The following is a 23838-nucleotide window of genomic DNA, read 5'->3' on the forward strand; positions in this document are numbered from 1 at the left end:
CAAAATAAAGAAATACTCATAATAGTTACAGTCCTTGTTTCTACAATTGTCACATGGTCTTAGCTTGTATTTGTGACTACCTTCTCTGCCCATCTATTCTATATTCTGTTTTACCTTAGCAAACACCTTACCTGGTCATGGTTCTTTGCCTGGTTATATGACCAAACCTTCTTTCTTGACAGGTCTGCCCATTATTAGTCCTGTTTGAATTATGTTGTTTTCCATTTACTTTATTATTTTTTATCCAACATTGTTTCTTTAAAATATATATATGTTTTAAAATTTATTTATTGAAGTAGATCACTTGTACATAAACATACATAAACAATAAGTGTATAGTAATAGTTGTGAACTTCCAAAACAAACATATATAACATCATTCAGGACCCTCATAACTCATCCTACCACCAAAACCTTGCATTGTTGTTAAACCTTTTTAATTAATGATTAAAGAGCATTCTCAAAATAGTACTATTACTCAAAGTATATTTTCCCCAACCCACCCTATTATTATCTTTATATCATTTAGATGTGAACATACGTAAACAATTAAGTGTATAGTAAAAGTTGTGAACTTGCAAAGCAAGCATGCATAACATCATACAGGGGTGCCATACATCAACCCTCCACCAACACCTTGTATTGCCGTGAGACGTTTCTTACAAATTATGAAAGAATATTGTCAGAATCTTACTGCTAGTTATAGTCCTAATATTTATATTTGCTGTGTTTTCCCCCCAATTCACCTTATAATAATTTTTTAAATATATTTTTTATGACAAAGGTTATAAACTTATAAAACAATCATGCACATGTGCAGAATTCCCAAATAATACCCCTCTATCAACACACACACTGTAGTGCAACATTTATTGCAGATAAGAAAATATCATCTGATTGTTACAATGTCCATAGTGTAGATTTGACTCACATTTTCCATACTGCCCCATTATCAGCACAGCACATCTTTGGCATAGATGCAAGAATATTATATTATTACTGCTAACCACAGTCCATAGCTTACTCCAGTTGTATTTTTCCCGTGCTTCTCCAATTGCCAACACCCTGCAGTAGTGCTGTACTATTTGCTCTGGCTCACAAAGGACACTCTTGCATCTGTACCATCAACCACAATTCTCACCCACCTTTTGGTTTACTATGCTATTTAGTTCCTAGAGTATTCTGTAGCATTCTGTCAATTGGCATTTACATCCCTAGACTACCATTTTCAGCCACATCCCCATTTATAAACTATCAGCTACTCACTATGTTTTACCATCCACTCTATTTCCTCACTTTTACAGTAAAGCTAATTAAAACTTCTACATACATTAAACATCAGTAGTCCATCTCAGTCCTTTTCTTATCTCCTTTAAGAATCCACCAACTACCACCAGAGCTTGAAGTTATTTTCTTACAATTTCTTCTATAAGTTTTATGGTTCTTGCTTTTATATTTAGGTTTTTGATCCATTGTGAGTTAATTTTTGGATAAGATATGAGATAGGGGTCCTCTTTCCTTCTTTGGGCTATGGATATTCACTTCTTTTTTTTTTTTTTTTTAAGATTTATTTATTTAATTAATTCCCCCCCTCCCCTGGTTGTCTGTTCTCTGTGTCTATTTGCTGCGTCTTGTTTCTTTGTCTGCTTCTGTTGTCATCAGCTGCACGGGAAGTGTGGGCGGCACCATTCCTGGGCAGGCTGCACTTTCTTTCGCGCTGGGTGGCTCTCCCTACGGGGCACACTCCTTGTGCGTGGGGCTCCCCTACGCGGGGGACACCCCTGCGTGGCAGGGCACTCCTTGCGCACATCAGCACTGCGCATGGGCCAGCTCCACACGGGTCAAGGAGGCCCGGGATCTGAACCCTGGACCTCTCATGTGGTAGACGGACGCCCTAACCATTGGGCCAAGTCTTTTTCCCGGATATTCACTTCTTTCAGCACCATTTGTTGAATGGACTGTTCTGCCCCAACTCTGTGGGTTTGACAGGCTAGTCAAAAATCATATGTGACCATACGTATGAGGGTCTGTTTCTGAACCATCTGTTTGGTTCCATTGGTCTATGTGTCTGCCTTTATGCCAGTACCATGCTGTTTTTACCACTATAGCTAGGTAGTATGATTTAAAGTTTGGAGATGAGGATTTGCTTTTCCTTTTTATGGTGCTTCTGGCTATTCAGGATCCCTTACCCTTCAAAATAAATTTGATTAAAAAAAAATGCTGGTGGAATTTTTTATCAGGATTGCATTGAATCTGAGTATCAATTTGAGTACAATTGACATCTCAGTGATATTTAGTATTCCAATTCATGAGTATGGAATCTTCTTCCAGTTATTTAGGCCTTTTAAAATTTTTTAAAGTGAGGTGCAGTTTTCTGAATATAAGTGCTTTACATTGCTGGTTAAGTTTATTCCTGTCTATTTGAGTTTTATTTGTCATATTTTATTTTCACCATTCTTGACTCTTTTAGTTATTTTTATTGATATTATCTTCATTTCTAAACTCTCTTCCAGGCCTCTCTCTCCTGTCTTTTCTTTTCAGGCTCTAGCACACCCTTTAGTATTTCCTGAAAATCTGGTCTCTTGTTTAGAAATTCTCTCAGTTTCTGTTTATCTGTGAATATTCTAATCTACCCTTATTTTTGAAAGACAATCTTGCTGGATATAAGATCTTGGTTGGAAGTATTTCTCTTGTAGTATCTTAAATATATCAGACCACTGTCTTCTTGCCTCTGTGGTTTCTGGTGAGAAATCAGCACTTAATCTTATTGGGTATCCCTTACATGTTATGCGTTGCTTCTCTCTTGCTATTCTCAGAATTCTCTCTTTGTCTTTGGCATTTGACATTGATGAGTATGTACCTTGGATTTTTGGATTTTTTCGGATGGGAGTATGTCATGCTTCTTGGACATGGATATCTATGCCCTTCAAAAGGGTTGGGAAATTTTCTACCATTATTTCTTCAGATATTCCTTCTTCCCCTTTTCTCTTCTCTTCCTTCTTCTGGGACACCCATGACACGTATGTTTGCATGCCTTTTGCTGTCATTTAGTTTCCTGAGACCTTGTTCAATATTTGCCATTCTTTTCTCCATCTCTTCTTTTGTATGTTCACTTTCAGAGGCCATTTTTTCAAGCTCACCAATCCTTTCTTTTGCCTCCTGAAATCTGCTATTATATGATTCCAATGTTTTGAAAATTTTATTTATTGTGCCTTTCATTTCCATAAGATCTCCTGTTTTTCTATGTATGCTTTCAAATTCTTCTTTGTGCTCATCCAGTGTCCTCTTAATATCCTTAATCTCTTTAGCCATCTCATTGAATTTATTAAGGAGATTTGGTTGAACACCTATTATTAGTTGTCTCAACTCCTTTATGTCATCTGGAGACTTATCTTGTTCCTTTAACTGGGCCATAGCTTCCTGTTTCTTGGTGTGGATTGTAATTTTTTGTTGGTGTCTTGGTATCTGGCTTACTAGAGTATTTATTTTGGATGCAGTTTTTCTCTTTAGTTAGGGTTTCTGCCCTTTCTCCCTTGCTGGTTGTGTAGTAGGAACCAAGGAAATAGTTGATGCTATAAGCTGTGGAGGTTCAAGCTGCCCTCATTGTTCCAGGGACCAATGAAGCTTCTTCCAACTTTCTCCTTTGCCTGGGGTAGGGACAGAATCACAGCTGTGTGGAGTAAGTCATGCAGGCCTAGACTGTAGTTGCTCAGAGAAACTGATGACGCTTCACACCCATTTCTCCCCTGCCTGGGGCGAGGATGGAGCTTCTGGTGTGGGCAGCAATCTATGCAGTGTGGGTCCTAAGATGACCGCAGTTACCCCGGTAGACTACTAATTATTCATTCTGTGCTAGCCAGATGTACCTACAGTTACCTGAATAGGCTGGTGCAGGGCCTGCCAGCCTCTTCCCTGCCAGAGGTGGGGCTGAAGCCTAGGCTAGGGCTGCAGGCCGACTTGGGTGAAAGAAACTGGTTCCTCCTGCCACTGTGATTTTCGGTCCTTGCTTCCCCTCAGGCTGGGGGTGGAGTCAAAATGGCAGCCACTGGCCTCTTTCTGAGTTGTGCAGATTCACAACCCAGCTGTTCCCAGGGTTTACCTTAGCTAGCTGCTAATCAGTAGCTGAAATTGGTAGCCGACCATGTCCTCCTCCCCTGTTTCTGGGAAATGGAGCTCCCAATTCCAGCCACAGAATAGTTTCTGGGGCGGCTTGTGCCACCAGAGTAGGATAGTCACCCACCTCCGCGGCTTGGCTGGCAATTACCTGGAGAGGCTGGGGCAGGTCCCTGCAGCTTTCTCCCTGTTGGATGTGGGGCTGGGGCCTAGGTTAGAGGTGCAGTCTGACCTGGATGGAAGGAAGCTGGTCCCCACCAGCACTGGGATTCTCAGTCCTCCCCACTTCCCCTCGTGCCAGGCACGGAGTTAAGATGGCGGCTCCAGGCCTCTTGCTGAACTGGACAGGCTCAAACTTTAGCTGTTCTCTGGATTGTACTGTAGCCTGCTGAGTCTACTCATCAGTAGCTGAAGTTTGGTGCCCGTCTCTTCCTCCCCTGTTTTTGAGAAGTGGAGCTTTCAATTCTAGCCATGGAACAGCTCCCAAGGTGGCTTGTGCCTCCAGTGGAGGATGGGCACTGGCCTCCGGGGCGTGGCGCACTCTACTCATGAATCTTCTCTGCAGATGGGCAACCTCCTTCTTCCATTCCTTCAAGGACATTGCAAGATGCTCTTCTGGTCTCCTGGAATCCCCAAATAGGTGCTTCAGCTAGCTTCAGGTTCAACTACCCTATAGCTGGAACTGACTCTAGGAGCTCCTTATTCTGCCACTGTCTTGCTGGTTCTTCTAATATATATATATATTTTTAAAGAAGCTTTTGATTACATAAGTGTTACATCAAAAATAGAGTGGATTCCCATATACCCCACCCTTCTCCTTCCCACACTTTCCCACATTAACGTTTTCATTAGTGTGGTACATTTGTTACAATTGATGAACACATATTGAAGCATTTTCTTAACCAAGACTATAGCTTACATTATACTGTACAATTTGCCCCACACAATTTTATAGGTTTTGACAAAATGCATAATGACCTGTATCTGTCATTGCAGTGTCATGCAGGACAATTCAAGTGTCCCCAAAATGCTCCCATGTTGCCCCTATTCTTCCTTCTCCCTCCCCTCAGAACCTCTGATGACTACTGCCTTTATAGCAGTGATTCAAATTCTTCTATTGCCAGAATAATAATTTCTGCTTTAGTCCATAGTTGCTTTTCCCTCTTTTGTTTGTTCATTCCTTGATCTTAAGGATTTTAGGATGGTGATCCCCGCCTTGCATCTAATTGAGAGGACTTAGATCCCGTGGATCAGATGGACAGTAATGTATTTCTTGCAGTTGCAGGCATTCCCCCACTTCCTGGAATGGACGTTGTCCTCCGTCATCCTTTTGTTAGTTGTCCTGGGTAAATCTGATGAACTGGAGAGCAGGTATTGCAACTCCACTAAGATTCAGGGCTCAACTGGCATGTGAAAAGACCAAAGATTTAAGTCTCTGGGAGATACATTTAACAAATATAGTGCTAATTATAGGTTCAAATAAAAGGGGCAGAAGTACCAAGTGTACAGAAATTATAATTGAGGCTAACTCTGTTACACTGGAAGAGCATGAATTCGAAAGTAAGACAGGATGCCGAATTCCTGAGATTGCTTGTCCTGTCTGTAGTGTCTAGATGTCTCTGGAGCCCTCAGGAGCTCCGCTGTTTGAGGTATTGTTTACTGTTGCACTCAGTAAGATCCTGCTGAGACATGCATGTGAGTAACCTCTGACTGGAATAACTTCCTGACTCACCTGGAAATTTCTTATCCATAGAATCTCATTTGTATTTAATATTTCTCCCTTTTTTGTCAAGGCTTTTTCCAGATTCATTGCTAGTTGGTGCTTGGTAATAACCCCTTGATGCCAGGGTGGCTCATCCCTGGGGTTCACGCCCCATGCCAGGGGGAAGGTAGTGTGCTTATATGCTGAATTTGGCTTAGAGAGAGCCCACATTCGAGCATCAAGAAGGCTTTCAGGAGGTATCTCTTAGGCATTATACAATACAAGGCTAAGTTTCAATTTCACAAGAAAAGTTTCATCGTCAGTACAACTGTACGTATCAAGGGCCTGACGTAATGCTGTATCCTCTTTTGCTAGGCACTGCCCATATACTCGGGATTCTTGCTGCTCTATTAGAGAATGTAGCAGGACTTCCCAGGGTGGGAATTGAATATGCTGGTGATTATGGTGTGGGTCTCCACCCACCAAGACAATGTCCATGACCACTTGAATATGTTCATATGCCATAGAGGCATGCCCTTTCCCACACAGACCTGGGACACCCTGCCCCAGTGATCCTCTCCTGCCACAGTTGTGACCCTTCTGTGATCCTCAGCCTCCCCAAAAACAAAGCCAAAAACACCCAAAACAAATAAAAAATGATAAGAATATAAAATAATAAAAAACAACAAATAAAATTAAAAAATAATTCTTTTTCATTGTGTCTTTCATCACTGTAAGATGTGTTTTTTTTTTATGTACAGTGACAGTTTCTTCCATGTGTGTTCCCCTGATGTTTTTTTAAAAATTTGCTTTATCTTTAAAGAAGCTTTAGGTTACGGTTAAGCCACATAGAAAATATAGGGGATTCCCATATACCCAAGCCCTTCCCACTCTCTCCTATTAGAAACATTTTTCATGTGTATGGATCATTTGTTACAATTGATTTAAAATATTGAAGCATTTTTACTAACAATGGTCAATGGTTTACATTATGGTTTATATTTTCCCATGCACGTTTGTAGGTTTTGACAAAATTTAAAATGGCCTGTGTCTGTCATTGCACCAGAACAATTTCAATGCCTGAAAAATGCTCTATGTTTCATCTATTCTAATCTTCCCTCCCCATCCTTTAGAACCTATGGTCACCACTAATTTTCAATTTTTGAAAAATAATGTTCACAGTTACATGCAGTAATATTGAGGGCTTCACATATTATTCTGTTTTCCTTTATTAAACACTGCCTATGTTCTCAAGAGATTCTTGCTCCTCTAAGTGAGAACATAGCAGGACTCCCCATAATGGGAGTTTAATATTTTCATGTTTATTGTGTGGGCCTCCACCTACTGAGATAACAGTATGACAAGATGAACGCTTTCATATTCCATTGAAGCATGCCCCAGGTGTGCTCTATCTGCATATCGCCCCAAAGCTTTGCACCAGTAACCTTCTTCTGCCATATTTGCCAAAAGAACATTCTCACCGTTGTAGTTTTATTTTCAAAATGTAGACTTTCTTTATATATGCTGGGTATTAAGCCCTTATCCAGGTGGTTACCAAATATTTTCTCCTGTTGAATAGGCTGCCTTTTCACTTTCTTGACAAACTCCTTTGAAGTGCAAACGTTTTTAATTTTGAGGAGGTCCCATTTATATATTTTAATCTTTCACCACTTGCACTTTGGGTGTAAAGTTTATGAAACCGTTTCCTACTATAAGATCTCATAGATGCTTCCCTACATTATCTTCTAGGAGCTTTGTGGTCTTGGCTCTTATATTTAGTTCTCTGGTCCATCTTGAGTTAATTTTCTTATATTTAAGAGACCATTCTGCCCAGTTGAGTGGGCTTGGTGGCCTTGTTGAATATCAGTTGATCAAAAATGCAAAGATCTATATCAGAAATCATAATTCTGTTTCATTGGTCAGGATGTCTGTCCTTTTACCAAAGCCATGGAGTTTTGACCACTAGCTTTGTAGTATGCTTTTAAGTCTTGTTAACTTGTGATTGGTCTGTTGAGTTAATCAGTTTCTTCTTTTAATAGTATAGGCTGCTTGTGTGTTTCTAGAAATTTGTCCATTTTATCTTAAGTTATCCATATTCTTGGCATACAATTTTCAAAGTAGCCTTTTAATGATACTCTTTATTTCTGTGGGATCAGTGGTGTTATCCCTTCCCTCATTTTTTTATTTTATGTATTTGCATCTTCTATCTTCTCTGTTTTTTTCTTTATTAATCTAGCTGAGGCTTTGCCACTTTAATTAATCTTCTGAAAGAACCAGCTTTTGGCTTTGTTGTTTTTTTCTAGGGTTTTTTTTTTTTCTTTCAATTTTCAATTTCATTTAGCTCTGTTCTATTCTTTGTTATTTCCTTCTTTCTGCTTGCTTTGGGATTAGTTTGTTATTCTTTTTCTAGATCCTCTTGGTGTGCAGTTAGGTCTTTGAATTCACCTCTTCTTTTTTAATACAGGCATTTATGGCTATAAATTTCCCTGTCAGCACTGCTTTTGCTGCATCCTGTAACTTTTGATACATTGTGTTCTCATTTTCATTCCTTTCAGGATAGTTACTGATGTATTTTGCAGTTTCCTTCTTGACCCACTGATTGTCTAAGAGTGTGTTGTTTAACTGCCATATCTTTGAACTGATTCTAGTTTTCTGCCCCTTAACAATTTCCAGCTTCATTCCATTGTGGTTAGAGAATAATTTGTATAATTTCAGTACTTCTGAATTCCCTAAGAGTTGTTCCGTGACCTAGCATGTGGTCTATCCTGGAGAATTAGCCATGTGTACTCAAGAAAAATGCTTCCCTGTGTTTTTGGGTGTAATGTTCTGTATATTTCTATTAGGTCTAGATCCACTAACGTGTTATTCAAGGTCTCTTTATTTTTTGACCCTCTGATGAGGTGTTCTGTCTAATGGTGATAATGGTGTATTAAAGTTCCCCAGTGTAACTGTAGAGGCATTTAATCTTTGCTTAGTTTTTCCAGTGTTTGCTTCATATGTTTTGGGGCACTTTGGTTAGGTGCATAAATGTGTATGGTCTTTCTTCTTGATAGATTATCCCTTTTATTGAAGAAACCCTGTATCATTTAACTATCAACCCTCTACTCAAGGTTTTCTCACTTCTTCCCCAGCCCTAAATAACCACTAGTTTACTTTCTGTTTCTATAGATTTTTCTATTCTTAACATTCATGTGAGCAGACTCATAGTATGTGGTCTTTGTGACTGACTTCTTTCACTTAATTTCAGAGTTCTACAATTCGTGTAAATACTTCATTCCTTTTTATGGTTGAATAATATTCCATTGTATGGATATACCACGTTTTGACTATCCATGTGTCCATTGATGGACATTGGGGTTGTTTCCATTTTTGTCCTTTACGATTTATGGTGCTGTAAATATTGATGTCCAGTTTTCTGTGTGGACATATATTTTCATTTTTGGGGGTGTATAACTAGAATTGCCAAGTCATATGGTAACTCTTTGCTTAATTGTTTGATGAACTGCTAGACTGTTTTCCAAAGTGGCTGCATCACTTAATTTCTCACCATCAGTGTATGAGGATTCCAATTTCTCCACATACTTGCCAACACTTGTGATAGAACTTTTTGATTCTAGCTGTTGTAGTAGATGTAAAGTGGTATCTTATTTTGGTTTGGGTTTGCATTTCCCTGAAGACTAATGATTTTGAGCAACATTTAATCTGCTTATTGATTATTTTATATAAGTCTTTAGATAAAAGACTATTAAAATCTTTTTACTGTTTTTATTCTAAAAGGGTTGTCTTTTTATTATTGTGTTGTATTTATTTATTTTAGATACAAGTCTTCTTATCAGAAATATGATGTGCAGATATTTCTTCCCATTCCTTTGGTTGCCTTTTCACTTTCTTGATTGTGTCCTTTGAACCAGAAGAGTTTGTAATTTCAGTGAAGTCCAGTTTATCTGTTTTTTTCATCTCTTACTCTTGTCTTTGATATCATCTTAGAAACCATTGTGTGATTGTTATTTTCATGTGTCAGCTTGGCTAGGTTATGGTGTCTTGCCTGCTTGTTGCTCTTTGGGTATTTCTTAGATGGTATTTGCATCCATAATCAGTTAATTATGTCTACAATCAGTTGATAGTATCTACAAACAAGAAAGGAGATTGCCTGCAGCAGTGTGGGGAATTTCCTCATCCAATTAGTTAGAGGAAGTAACTGCCAGAACTCAGGATTTCAGAGAACAGAAGAATCTCCCTCTCAACTTCAGCATTGGCTCTTGCTGGAATTTCCAGGCATCCAGCTTTCCTTGTGGAATTTGGACAAAGGACATAAGCATAATTTTTATTGGACTTTCAGCTTGTAGCCTGCCCTACAGATTTTAGAATTTCCAGCCCCCACTGTCACATGAGCCAATTCCTTGTAATAAAGTTCTTTGTGTATGTGTGTGTATGTGCGCACTTGTAATATCTGCCAGTTGAAATAGTATTGCTTCTTTCTTTCCAATCTGGATGCCTTTCATTTTTTTCCCCCTTGTCTAATCACCTTCAGTAGAATCTACAGTAAAAGGTTGACTAGAAGTGGCTGGAACAGATATCTTGATTGTTTTTGAGTTATGGGGAAAGCATCTAGTCTTTCACTACTAACTATGATGTTACCTGTGGGTTGTTTGGAGATGCCCTTTATCAAGTTGAAGAAATTTTCTTCCTAGTTTTTTTTGGGGGGGGGGGGAGGGTAGTGTTTTTCTCATGAAAAAGTATTGACATTATGTCATTCATCACTATAAGATCTGTTGTCCTGTATGTGTAGTTGTTGTGGAATTTAAGAGAAGTTCAATTATTTGAGTATAGAGAGGCCAGGACTCAGGAATGATTTTGAGAAGGAAAAATGGTTTATTGACGGCCGGCCGGACTCGGGAGCTTTCAGTTTGAATCCCGAGCCCCGAACAAGATTTTCAAACGTCTTTTATACAGAGAGGAAAGGCCAAATGGTCCCTTTGTTTCAGTTCTCAATAGGCTTCAATTAGCATATATCTTCCACATCTTAGGTAAGCTTTTAGCATGGACTCTAGACATTCTAGATAAGCCTTTAGCATATTTGGTTTTTGGATTTCCCCTAAATACTTAAAGTTTATAGCCCCGGCATTGTTAAACATTTCCTGGGACTGGAGCTGCTGCTAGTCCCCAAGGGCAGGACTGCAGCCCCCCACCGTTCCACACCCACAAGTCAAACAACTTAGTTATCTCTGAAGAGACAAAGAGCCTTCCACCCATAGCCCAAATCATAGTGACGTTTTCTTCCATTTATTCCCGCAGTGTCTTACTTTTTTTCATTTTGCTTTCAAAGAAGCTTTAGGTTACAGAAAAGCCATGTACAGAATATAACAGATTTGCATATACCCAACATCCTCCCCCTATTCCCCTTACCCTATTAATAACATTTTACATGGGGATGGTACATTTGTTCAAATTGATGTACAAATACTGAAACATTGTTACTAACCATGGTCAATGATTTACATTATGGTTTACATTTTGGACCATACACTTAGAAATTTTGGTGAAATTTAACATGGACTTATCCATCATTGCAAGATCATTTAGAACAATTCCATTGCCCCCAGAATGCCCATGTTCCAACTATTCTCTTCCTGCCTCGCCCTCCCCTTGGAACCCATGGCAACCATCAGGCGTCAATCCTTGAAGAACAAGACTCATAGCTAACTTGCAGCAACATCGAGGGCTTGACTTACTGGCCTGCACTGCCTGTGCTCTCAAGAGACTCCTTCCCCTCTATTTGAGAACATAGCAGGACTCCCCAGGATGGGAATCTAACACCTTCCTGCTCATTTATGTAGGTCTCCACCCACTGAGACAACACAGTATGTCTAAATGATCATTTGCACATTCCCTAGAGGCCTGCCCCAGGTGCGTCCTGTCCTGAATGCCTCCCACATCCAATACCCTAAACTAGTAACCTCTCCTGTCATATTGCCAAAAGAACATTCTCAACATTGTAGTTTCAACCACATACCTGCAAATCCCCAGAGTTCACGTGCTTCCTCTCCCAAACCTCCCCCCAGTTCCGTGGCAGTCCAGCCCACCCTCCTCACCCTCTCCTCCAAACCAGCATCACCCAACCCAATAGTATCACTGCACCACTGTCATGCCCATCCACTGCACAAGTATACCCTTCCACCTTATCTTAGATTTTACCCATATGGGCATTGGCTCACAACCTTCTTCTCCCGTTGTCTCCTGTAAACCTGTCTTACAGACTCTAGCTCTGTGAGTCTCTTCAGTTTGCTTAATTCATATCAGTGAGGTCATGTAATATTTGTCCTTTGGTGCCTGGCTTGCTTCACTCAACATAAGGTCTTTAAGATTTATTCATGTTATCCTGCATTCTTTCTTACAGCTGAGTAATATTCCATTGTATATATTTACCACAATTTATCCTTTCATCTGTTCATGGACATTTGGGGTGCTTTTGGCAATTGTGAATAATGTTGCTATGAACATTGGTGTGCATATCTATTTGTGTCACTGTTTTCAGCTCTTCTGGGAATATACCCATCAGTGGGATTACTGAATCATATGGCAGGTTTGGGTTTTTTTATTATTTCAAATTTATTTTTAAATTTTTTGTGTTTTGTTATTTTTAAAACCATTTTTATTTCATTTTTTAATTAATTGTATTTGGCTATTTTGTTGGCTTCATTTTTGAAGTTTTGGATCACAAAAGAGTTACAACTATGGCAGGGAGGATCATTGGTATGGAGTGTCAGGGATGGGGGATACATGGGAGAAGGTTCACCTGGAGTATACCTATAAAGCATATGAATGTGTTCAGTTGTTCATGGTGCATTGTCATTTACTACATTTTAAGATGTAAAGCTACACATATCCACTCTTTATATATAAGACCTAAAAACATAGTTTTCTTCTTTGGGCTATAGTTTGATTAGACCATCCAGAAATGTTTTGCTTCAACAGCTGTTTATTTAGCACTGTGGATAGAGAGTCAATAATACTAAGAATATCGAATTCCCATCCTGGGGAGCCCTGCTACATTCTCTAATGAGACAGTGGGAATCCCCCGAGTACAGGGGCAGTGGCTAGTGAAGGAGGATGGACTATTGATGGCCTCTTGATATTGATGACTATGCTTATGAACTTTTACTTTTGAAATTGAAACTTAGCTTAATGCTACAGCGTGCCTTAGAGTTACCTCCTGAGAGCCTCCTTGTTGCACAAATGTGGCCTCTCTCTCTAAGAGAAAAATAAAAATAATAGAGAAAAATCAGTGAATACCAAAAGCTGATCCTTTTATGTAAAATTGACAAAGTCTTAGTTAATTTAAAAAATAAATACTCAAATTACTAGAATCAGGAATGAAGGATAAAATGCATTACCTTCCACCCAGCAGAGGACATGACTCCAGGGGATGAGCCTCCCTGGCACCAAAGGATTGCTACCAAGCACTAACTTGCAATTCAGCTGTCAAAAGACCTTTACCAAAATGTGGGAAAGGTAAGGACAAATGAGTTTCCATGGCTAAGAGATTTCTAAGTTAGTTGGGAGGTCATTCCAGAGGTTATGCTTATACATGTCTCAGCAGGAACTCATTGACTGCCAGAGTAAATATTACATCAAATAGCATGATTTCTGAGGGCTCTAGAGACATCCAGATACTATAGGCAGGGCAGACAGCTCAGGAGTTTGGCACCCTTCCAGTGGGCCTTACTTTGGAATTTATGCTTCCCAGTGTGACAGAGTTGGACTCAGTTGTAGTTTCCTTACACATGGCTCTTCTGCCCCTTCTGTTTGAACCTACAGTTAGTGCTAGAGTTGATGGATGTATGTCCAGGAGATTTAAATCTTTGGGTGACTGGTTGGGCCCTGAATCTCAAAAGAGTTGCAACACCTACTCTCCAGTTCATTGGACTCACCCAGGACAACTAATGAGATCATGATGGACAACGACCATCTCAAGGAATAGAGAGAGTCTGTAACTGCAAGCAAGGTAGTTCCATCCATCTGCCCCATGGGATCTAATTTCCCTCTCAATTAGAGGTGGAGTGGGCATCACCATCCCTGAATTCTCAGGATTGGGAATGAATGATGGACTAGAGTAGACTTAGTGTTATTCTGTTACAGACTTATTGTGATTCTAGCAATGGAAGAACTTTTATCATTGATGTGGAGGCAGTGGTTGCTGGAGATTATGAGGAGAGGGAGAGGGAAAATTAGGTGTAATTTGGGGGCATTTTTGGGACTTGGAAATTGTCCTGAATGACATTGCAATAACAGATACAGGCCATTATTTTTCTTGTCATAACTTACAAAAATCTGCAGGAGAGAGTGTAAACTCCAATGTAAACTATAATCCACACTTAGTGGCAATGCTCCAAAATGTGTTCACTAATTGTAACAAATGTACCACATTAATGAAGGATGTTGTTAATATGAGAAAATTGGGTGGGAGGGGAAGGGAGTGGGGCATATGGGAATCCCCTCTATTTTTATGTAACATTTATGTAATCTAAATATCTTTCTAAAAAAAGTATAGATACAAAGAAAGAAAAGGTATTGGATTTTGTCAAATGTTTTTTTTCTCTAACTATTGAGATGATGAAGTGATTTTTTTCTTTTATTCTATTTATATTTTAATTAATTTTTTATTTTATTTTTTTATGTTTGTGAAACTGACTTGCATCCATGGGATGAATCTAACTTGGTCATGGTGTATAATCAATTAAATTAATTAATTTTTTATTTTACATTATTATTAGACTTTTTTTAAAGAAGATACATTGATCACAAAAAATGTTTCATTAAAAAATATAATTGCTTCCCATATACCCCATCCCCCACCCCCCCACTCCTTCCGCATCATCTACCTCTTTCTTCATTGTGGCACATTCATTCCATTTGGGAAATACATTTTGGAGCACTGCTGCACCGCATGGATAAGAGTTTACATTGTAGTTTACACTGTCCCTCAGTCCATTCAGTGGCTTATGACAGGATATATAATGTCCAGCATCTGTTCCTGCAATATCATTTAGGACAACTCGAAGTCCTGAAAATGCCCCCGCATCTCATCTCTTCTTGCCTCTCCCTGCCCTCAGCAACTACTGTGGTCACTTTCTCCAGATCAATGCTACAGTTTCTTCCATTGCTAGTCACAGTAGTTCTATAGTAGAATACCAGTAAGTTCACTCTAATCCATATTTTAGTCCAACAAACCAGAGAGTAGGAGTTGCAACTCTGCTGAGCTTCAGGGCCCAGCTGGCACACGGCCAGGCCAGAAATTCAAGTCTCCTTGGTATATACCAATCCCAGTGCCAACCATTGGTTCAGTAAAAGTGACAGAAGAGGCATAAGTAGAAAGGTCGCATCTGAGTCCGCCTCCATCATACTCAGGAACACAAATTCCAAAGTAGGACCCCTGACAAGGCACTGAACTCCAGAGCCAACCCATATACCCATAGAACCTGTGTGTCTCCATAGCCCTCAGGTGCACCACTACCTGGGGTCGTATCTACTTTGTCTCTGGGATCCTGCAGGGGTGTGCATAAGCACAACCCCTCTGATGACCTCGTGACTCTTTTTTCAAGACTGTTAGCCATATAAACTCATTTGTCTTTACTGTTTCCCCCTTTTATCCATGGTCTTTTTCTAGTTGCATCACCAGCTGGTGATTGGTAGTAATCCTTCAGCACCAGGGAGGCTCATCTCATCCCTGGGAGTCATGTCCCATGATGGGGGGAAGGTAATGCGTTCACAGGCTGAGTTTGGCTTAGAGAGTGGCCACATTTGAGCAACATGGGGGCTCTCAGGAGGTAACTCTTAGGCACCCTGCAGCTCTAGGCCTAGTTGAAATTTCAGGCACACAGGCTTATAAGCATAGTCATCCGTATCAAGGGCTCATCATCGGAGCATCCTTCTTCACTGGTCTTTGCCCTTGTACTTGGGTGATTGTTGCTGTTCCACTGCAGAATGTAATTCATTTAATAAGTTGCTGGATTCATTTTGCTAGTATTTGTTGAGGACTTTCGTGTCCTTATTCTTAATAAATATTGCTTTCTTTCTTTGGTTTTGATGTCAGAGTGATGCTGGCCTTATAGATTGAGTTAGGATGTAATGTGTTCCTTTTTCTTTTTTTTTTTGAAAAAATTTGCGAAGAATTGCTATTAATTGTTCCTTGAAAGTCTTAAAGAATTCAGTAGTGAAATTATCTGGGACTGGGGTATTCTTGGTGGTGGTTGTTGTTTTTTAAATTGATTCATGCTTTTCACTTGTTATAGGTCTATTCTGACTGTCCATTTCTCTGTGAATCAGTTTCCGTAGTTGTATCTTTCTAGGAATTTGTGCGTTTCATCTAAGTTTTATAATACTGCCATACAACTGCTCATAGTATTCCTTCATAATCTTTTATTTTTATAAGATCAGTAATAATGCTCTCTCCTTCATTCCTGATTCCATTAATTTGAGTCTTTATTTTTTTCTTTTTTAAATTAACTAAAATTTTGTCAATTTTATTTAAGAGGACGATTTTTTGGTATTCATTGATTTTTCTCTATTATTTTTCTACTTTCTCTTTCATTAATTTCCACTCTCATCTTTATTATTTCCTTCCTTCCACTTGCTGTTGATTTAGTTTGCTTTTCCTTTTTTCCCCATTATCATAAGGTAGAAGTTTAGGTTACAGAATTGAGTTTTTTTTTTTCTTTCTCTTAATGCAGGCAATTGTGATCTTCTTTCTTAAGGCAGGCATTCACGTCTCTAAATTTCTCTTTAAATACATATGCAGTTGTATCCCATGAGTTTTGATATTTTGTCTTGATTTTCACCTATCTCACAGTATTTTCTGGTTTTCCTATTGATTTCTTCTTTGACCCATTTGTGATTTAGAGGTATATTGTGGCCTTTCATCATATTTATTTGTGAGTTTTCTAATTTTTTCCCTGTTACTAATTTGTATTTTTATTCCGTAGTAGTCAGAGAAAACACTGTATTGTTTCTAGCCTTTAAATTCATTGAGGTTTGTTTTATGGGTTAGCATATGGTCTATCCGGGTGATTGTTCATTCTGTGTGTACTTGAGAAGAATGTATACTCTGTTTTTGTTGAGTGGAGTGTTCGTTAGGTCTTGATTGGTTTATAGTGTTGTTCAAGATATCTCTTTGCTTGTTGATGTTTTTTCTAGTTGTTTTGTCCATTACTGAAAATGGGTCATTGACATCTCCAGTATTATTTTTGAATTATTTATTTTCCCCTTCATTTTCTGCTTTTGTTTCTTATAGCTCCAGACTTTCTTATAGCACCACATGGTTTTACTGAAAAGGTTCTTTTCCTCAGTGAAGAGAAAATCTGCTTTCTCCACAAAATCTAGATTTTGATTCAGCTGATCATTATCCCATAAATCTTCTTTTTCCACAAAATCTAATTTAGATTTTGATCCTTCTGATCATTATCTTGTAAATCTCCTTCACAAAATCTAATGTAGATTTTGATCCTGCTGATCATTATCCCGTACATCTCCTTCTTTCTCTTTTCCATCTTTACCACCATCACCCTAGTCTAAGCTGTTGTCTTCTTATACGTGAATCCTCCCCTGCTTCCTCTCTTTTTTCTCTCCATAATTCAGCGGAATTTGATAAGTTTTCCAAAGCAGAATTGATTGTCAGATCCTATTGAAAATCCCTCAGTGACTTTGACCCCCTTTTGTTTTACATGTATTCCTCTCCAGGTGTGCTTCCCTCAGCCCCTCTTGCTCATCTTTGTCTTGGTTGTTCTCCTACCTGCCTGTGGACCTGTCCTTGCTGTGTCTGCAGCCTGGAACACTGCCCAGACCTTGCAGAACGCCTCTTGAAGCGCCCTTCATAGGCCTTTGCTCATCTCTGGATTAACGCAAGAGTCCTGTTATAAAATCTAATGTCTCCTTTTTAACAATGTTTATCTATTTTGCAGTTACGTATTCACATAGTTATTTGATTCTGTTTTTCCTAAGAAGAATGTAAAGTTATTGGGGGCTGAGACAATTTTCTTGTTTACAAAGGCTTAGAATAACCCTGACAATAAATGACAGACATTATATGGCTGGCTGAAGTGTCTAACTAGGCAGTTAAAACGTAAAATGATTAATTGTTAAGTGAGGTGAGTACAGACAGGGTTACAGTGTTGTCAAAGAAGCCATTATTATTTCGGAATACTTTAGTTATTGTACATTGGTTTGATCTGCCTCTGATGTTATTTTTTCTTTTGAAAATAAAATAAATAGTTTTTTGAATTTTGAATTTCCCAGTAAAGGTTAAGAACTTCCCAAAACTTGATTGTAGTGGAATGGGCTTTAAAGTAAAAGTTTTCTGCTTTCCTTGGATCTGCAGAGTATTTGAGGTTTCAACATGGAAAAGGTATTATGGCTTCATAGTTATACTTTTTGATGCTCACTGTATGGAATGTGTTCATTTATGTTAGTTGTCTAAGGAATAAAATTTTTAAAATTTTACTAAAACTTACCAAGAAAGAAATAATAGATGATAATAGGTTCTCCAGGTTTTATGAAAGTTAAAAAGAAGATGGTTAAAACAATATTAGGCTTATGCTTTTATTTTGTTTAGTGGTATTTAGGCCTTTTATACTAAATATAGGACTTTTGATGGCAGATTGAAATGTTGTGAAAACCCTAAGACTTTAGTACTTTATAAAAATTGGTTTAGTATTGTTTGCTATTTAAAATTAGTTCTTCTAATAAGATTTTGGTTTCCATCTATCCTGAATTATCCTGAGGAGTGTAAAACTTTGAAAAAGGAGTCACAGCAGAAAAAAGCCGTAGTCTGAGTATTTATGTGTTAAATATGCATGTTAATTAGGAAAAAATTAGAAAAATATGAAAACAGATGTTACATAAATTATTGTAGTCCCAGGGCAGCAGTAAGTTATACACTGACAATAATTTTTGTATGTGTCTGTGTATATCTATTTCTGGATTTCTCAATATTTATGCAATTCCTTAGAGAATAACTAGAAAAGAACTGGTATATCCTTTCAGTGAGATTGTACTTAACAATCCTTTTACATATGGATTGCTGAGAAAGTCCAGTTGTTTTATATGGTCTTACTATTCATATGATCTTCTGTATTTCCTAATTCTGCCAATAAGTCTTTTCTCTTTTCTCCTTATTTTGATTTTTCTAATGGTTTATTAGTCTCATCTTTTATTGGATATATGCTGTCATGACTACAGTTTTAATTACTATCTTTGCGATGTAGGAAAGGTAAAATTGGCTTCCGTGTAAAAGTGTATATTTAAAATCTGTATAAATTAGAACTATTCAGGAAAGGGCCTGTAATGTCAGTTTAAAATTTTCTTTTGGCTACAGTCATATTTTTTAAAGAAATAATTTTCTGAATAGTAGTGATATAGTAGTATGATGGTATATATTAAGTGCTACATAAACACATACTCATCAAATACACATATGTTCGAATATTTTAAAGATATTTGAATACCTTTCACTCAGAAGAGCCAGCCATAGAAAAAATATGGTCTGTAATTTTACAAGGGAAGGATGAGAAACAGACATGGTTCATTTTAGATAAATAAATTTCAGTTCAACCATACAAGGAAAACAAGGTGATTATATTGCTACCCAAGGAGTTGCTGACAGTATTTGGCTATATTCTATATGTGTCCTCTAGAAAAGTGTAATTTGTAACTTTTTAGATAAGATTGAAGGTTGAAATAAGGGAACATTATATAAGAATCTCATAACTCATTCTCTTAAAACATGAATTGCATTTAATACAATGGATACATAAAAGGGCATGAAACGTTAACTCCTGGACATTGTTCTAGAGATTAATGCCAGATTTGTTTTCATGTTTTAGAAATCGTACTTTTTAAACTTGATTTTAGTAGCATGTGATTCTCTAGAATGTGTTTGACGTAATTTCTGTTGGATCTCTGTATGTCTCAGGTAGATGTCTTGTGTTTTTCAGTTCTGTGTTATTGACTGATGTTTTGCATTACGTTACCTAACTGCTGCTGTCTTTGTGTACGTGTTGTGAACTGTATCAGGTTATTGGGCATTAAAGACCTGATAGAGAGTGAAAAGTGGAGGAGAGTATATAGCAGTATGTTTAGTAATTTATTTTTATTAAAAGATTCTTTACTTAAATGGATAGCATATTTAAGAAATGTCTTACCATTCTTGCATATTTTGTGTAGAAATACATATAAATATGTGTCAAATATTTTATGTGGAAGTAAATTACTAAAGATAATAGGGAATTTTTTTTCTTTCTCTAAGAAGAAAGATGTAAGGAAATTAATTTTTAACTCACAGATAATGTTCACTTGTCATGAATGCATTTGTATTCTAATTCTACATATTGTTAATATATTGCATCTATTTTCAATGGAACTTTTTTCTCAAATTTGTTTTCAAATGTCAAATTTATATTTAATATTATGTGACTTCAAATCTTTGTATTATTTTAATATGTTAGAATAGTATGTTCATTATGTGGTTACTTTTATGTTTTTTCAATGAAAAGTCAAATGAAGTTGCTACAGTCATTTATTTTACAGGGAAGTTTGCTTGTTTGATACTATAATGTCTGTTACTATTGGTATTATAGTAAAATACCTCCCTTTCTCCTGGGAGTTAAAATAGATGAACAAAAGAGTGATTAATGATTAAGCTAATATATGTCCCCTAAAAGCGGAAATGTTTGGACCTGAACTTTTTGGTTGTTTTTTGCATTGTTTAGTTTGGGTTAGCATTCCTTCTAGAATTGGAGCATTTAAAGCTATTTTATTTATTTCTTTTTCTAGGTGTATGCTGTTTATCCAGCACACTCAATTAAAGGAGAACTCAGCCAGACTCTCTTTCTTGATTCCTCTTCACTTCCTATTTGCCAGCAAAGATGTATATTTAATGAATTTTGTTGTACTGAGCCTGAAATTATCTTTGACCCAAAACAAGAACATGCATTTTCAAGTGTCAACTAGATTTTTGGGTCAGTAAAGTTCTCCTGAAAGGTAAGCATATATTTATTCAAAATGCACATTTCAATATTGAGTCTACTTAATACTCTTACCGTAGCTGTGTGTTCTATAGACTTAATAAAAAAAAAAAAGTACATGCATACGCACCTGTCGCTTCTGCCAAGTTTAGATTGAACGCTCTTTCACGGGTAATGTCACCCCTCTAGCACGTTTACTTAGAATTTCCTGATCTGTTTCTGTTTCATTAGGCCTCCTACATCCAGTTATCAGCTTCCATTCTTACCCCTTTCCTCATTGTTTTTCTTCTCTTTGTTAGCTGAGCCTTGTTGGGGATTTTAAAACTTTCCCCCTTCTAAGCATTTTTCCTGGTAACACTTTTTGTATCTTTTTTTTTGTTGTTGTTGTTGTAGTTTCTTTGGGCATTCACTAAATTTGTTAGAGAGCAAAAATTAGAATGACTGAACTTAGAGTGAACGGATCTCAGATACATGGCTTTCACAATTTCTTTTTTTACTGTAAGCCATAGTAAGAAATAATTTTATATTCATGAGCTAATTCCCATAGGTATAACTATTGTAAATGAAACTGAAACAAAAATTTCATGAATCAGTTCTTACCCTAATTACCTGGAATGTGTTTTATGCTCTATTCTTTTCTATTCTTTGTATATTTCATTTAACACATACTAAATTTACTTCCCTTTCCAATGAAGGGTTGCCTGTGTGCAGTTGACAAAACCCTGCTTTAGATCACTTGTCTGTTTGTTCCTGACTGACTAGGTGGGAAAAATAAAGGGAATCAGGCACTTTGTTTCCTGACTCAGTTAATGTGCCTTTTGTCCTCTCTCCTCTTTGCTTCTTATCTCTCCCCCAGTTCCCCACAAGCTGTCAAGTGACTTAGTGAAATCACTGGTTTACTGCAGGAAAGCACCAGAGGCCTTATTTTACTTGGTTCTTTTATGGTGAGAACAGAAGTTTGAAGGTCAGATCTTAAAATATGAAAGGTGATAAATCTTTGGTAGAATCATCTCTTCATAGTAACTTGTGTATTTTTATATTCTCTTGTTCCTACTGCCAGTGTAAATTTTATCTGCATGCTGATGCTCTCAAATTATTCTTGACTTAGAACATGTTTAACTTTTTTTTTTTAATTCATTTTTTAAAAACTATTACATTCAAAAAATATGAAGTCCCATTCAACCCCACTGCCCCCACCCCCCACTTCCCCCACAGCAATACTCTCTCCCATCATCATGACACATCCATTGCATTTGGTAAATACATGTCTGGGCATCGCTGCACCTCATGGTCAGTGGTCCACATCATAGCCCATACTCTCCCACGTTCCATCCAGTGGGCCCCGGGGGGATCGATCTACAATGTCCGGTAATTGTCCCTGAAGCACCACCCAGGACAACTCCAATTCCGGAAAATGCCTCCACATCTCATCTCTTCTTCCCATTCCCCGCACCCATCAGCCACCATGGCCACTTTTCCCACACCATTGCCACATTTTATCAGTGGACATTGGATTGGTTGTGTCCATTGCACTTCTCTGTCAAGAGGGGGCTTAGATTCCACATGGATACTGGATGCAATCCTCCTGCTTTCAGTTGTAGGCACTCTAGGCTCCATGGTGTGGTGGTTGACATTCTTCAACTCCATGTTAGCTGAGTGGGGTAAGTCCAATAAATCAGAGTGTAGGTGCTGAAGTCTGTTGAGGTTCAGGGTGTGGCTATCATATTGTCAGTCCAGAGATTCAGATCCCCTAGATATATCTTAAACCCCGGCACCAACTACAATTCCAGTAAAGTAGCATGAAAGTCTTGTGAAAAGAGATCCATGTTTAACTTTTAAAGTCTTAGGTATTAGTTTAGGATAACCCAGATCCTTTCCCACAGTGTCTCTTCTAGTAGCCATTACCATTTTATTTAATATTTTTTCCTTTTAACAAATTGCAGCCAATTTCTTTATTATAAAGGCAATAAGTTGCATTAGAAAGTTTAGTAAATATAGAATATGAAAAAGAAGATAAAATTTATCCTTAGTCCTATCATGCAGAGTTGAACTGATATGCCATTAAAAAAAATATGAACGATTATTTTCTTCAAAATTTTACTTGAATTTGACAGAGGGAGGAAGAAGGCAAATGAAGCTTAAATGATTAGCAAACCTCAGATAAATGTTTTTTCCAAACAATATGTCTTAGTTCTTGAGAGCCTTCCAAAGATAAAGAAGATTATGAAAATCTTGACATACTCTTCAAATAAGAAAATAGGAGAAGGCTGATCAAAAGCAGAATATCTTAATGATTGTGACAAATTACTTTCATCAAAGTAACATTGTAGGGAAATGATTTTACCCAATATTTCTTGTATAGGGATTATACATTCATTTATATAGCTCGAGCAATAAAGTTTAGGAATTTTGAGATTAAAAGAAACTTGGGTTATTGGAATTAAGACATAAAATAGGCATTTAGGAATTATGTACCTTCTGAAGTGTCTGAAAAATCTCAAGCTTGAAAATATTTCTATAGAATGTTCTAGAGAATCACAAGTCTAGGGTGTTCATGATTCAAATTCATATCTTGGAAAAGTGATAATTACTACATGTCCTGGACCCTTAGGCTTGCTTGAACAAGGGTGAAATCATGAATGCAAAAATCTACAAATGCCAAGGGTCTTTTATGTTCATTATAACTTGCGTTTATGCATCCCAGGAGCACAGTTGATGAATACGGGATGTAATATGCAGTAGAATTTTAGCATTTTCTTCCTGGTTATAATGGGAACTCTTGTGCTTCTAAGATGTGGTAAGGGTTCTTTTCCTACCCATTCTCCCTCAAGCGCCCAGTTCTCTGTGGCATAGACTGCAACATGGTTCAAGCTGCTTGTTCCCTGTGTTTCAGTCCTGTAGTGCCCCCGGCTGAAGAGCTAACGGGTGAGACGGAAAAATAAGGCCAGAACATTGAGCTGCTTGGTGCTTACTCTTCTCTACATACCTCTAGTGGTTTACCTCTTG

General features: G+C 37.7%; 1 protein-coding gene across 1 annotated transcript in view; it reads left to right on the forward strand.

Annotated features, from left to right (window-relative positions):
* TBC1D5 (TBC1 domain family member 5) overlaps window positions 1-23838 on the forward strand; it is a 589141-nt gene that overhangs the window by 141499 nt on the left and 423804 nt on the right. The window contains exon 4 of the mRNA XM_058290770.2: window positions 20642-20848. The gene's annotated coding sequence lies outside the window, so the exon portion shown is untranslated. The remainder of the gene's footprint in view (window positions 1-20641; window positions 20849-23838) is intronic.

This window comes from Dasypus novemcinctus, chromosome 31 (assembly GCF_030445035.2).
Source record: "Dasypus novemcinctus isolate mDasNov1 chromosome 31, mDasNov1.1.hap2, whole genome shotgun sequence".
In the NCBI taxonomy this organism is placed as follows: Eukaryota; Metazoa; Chordata; class Mammalia; order Cingulata; family Dasypodidae; genus Dasypus; species Dasypus novemcinctus.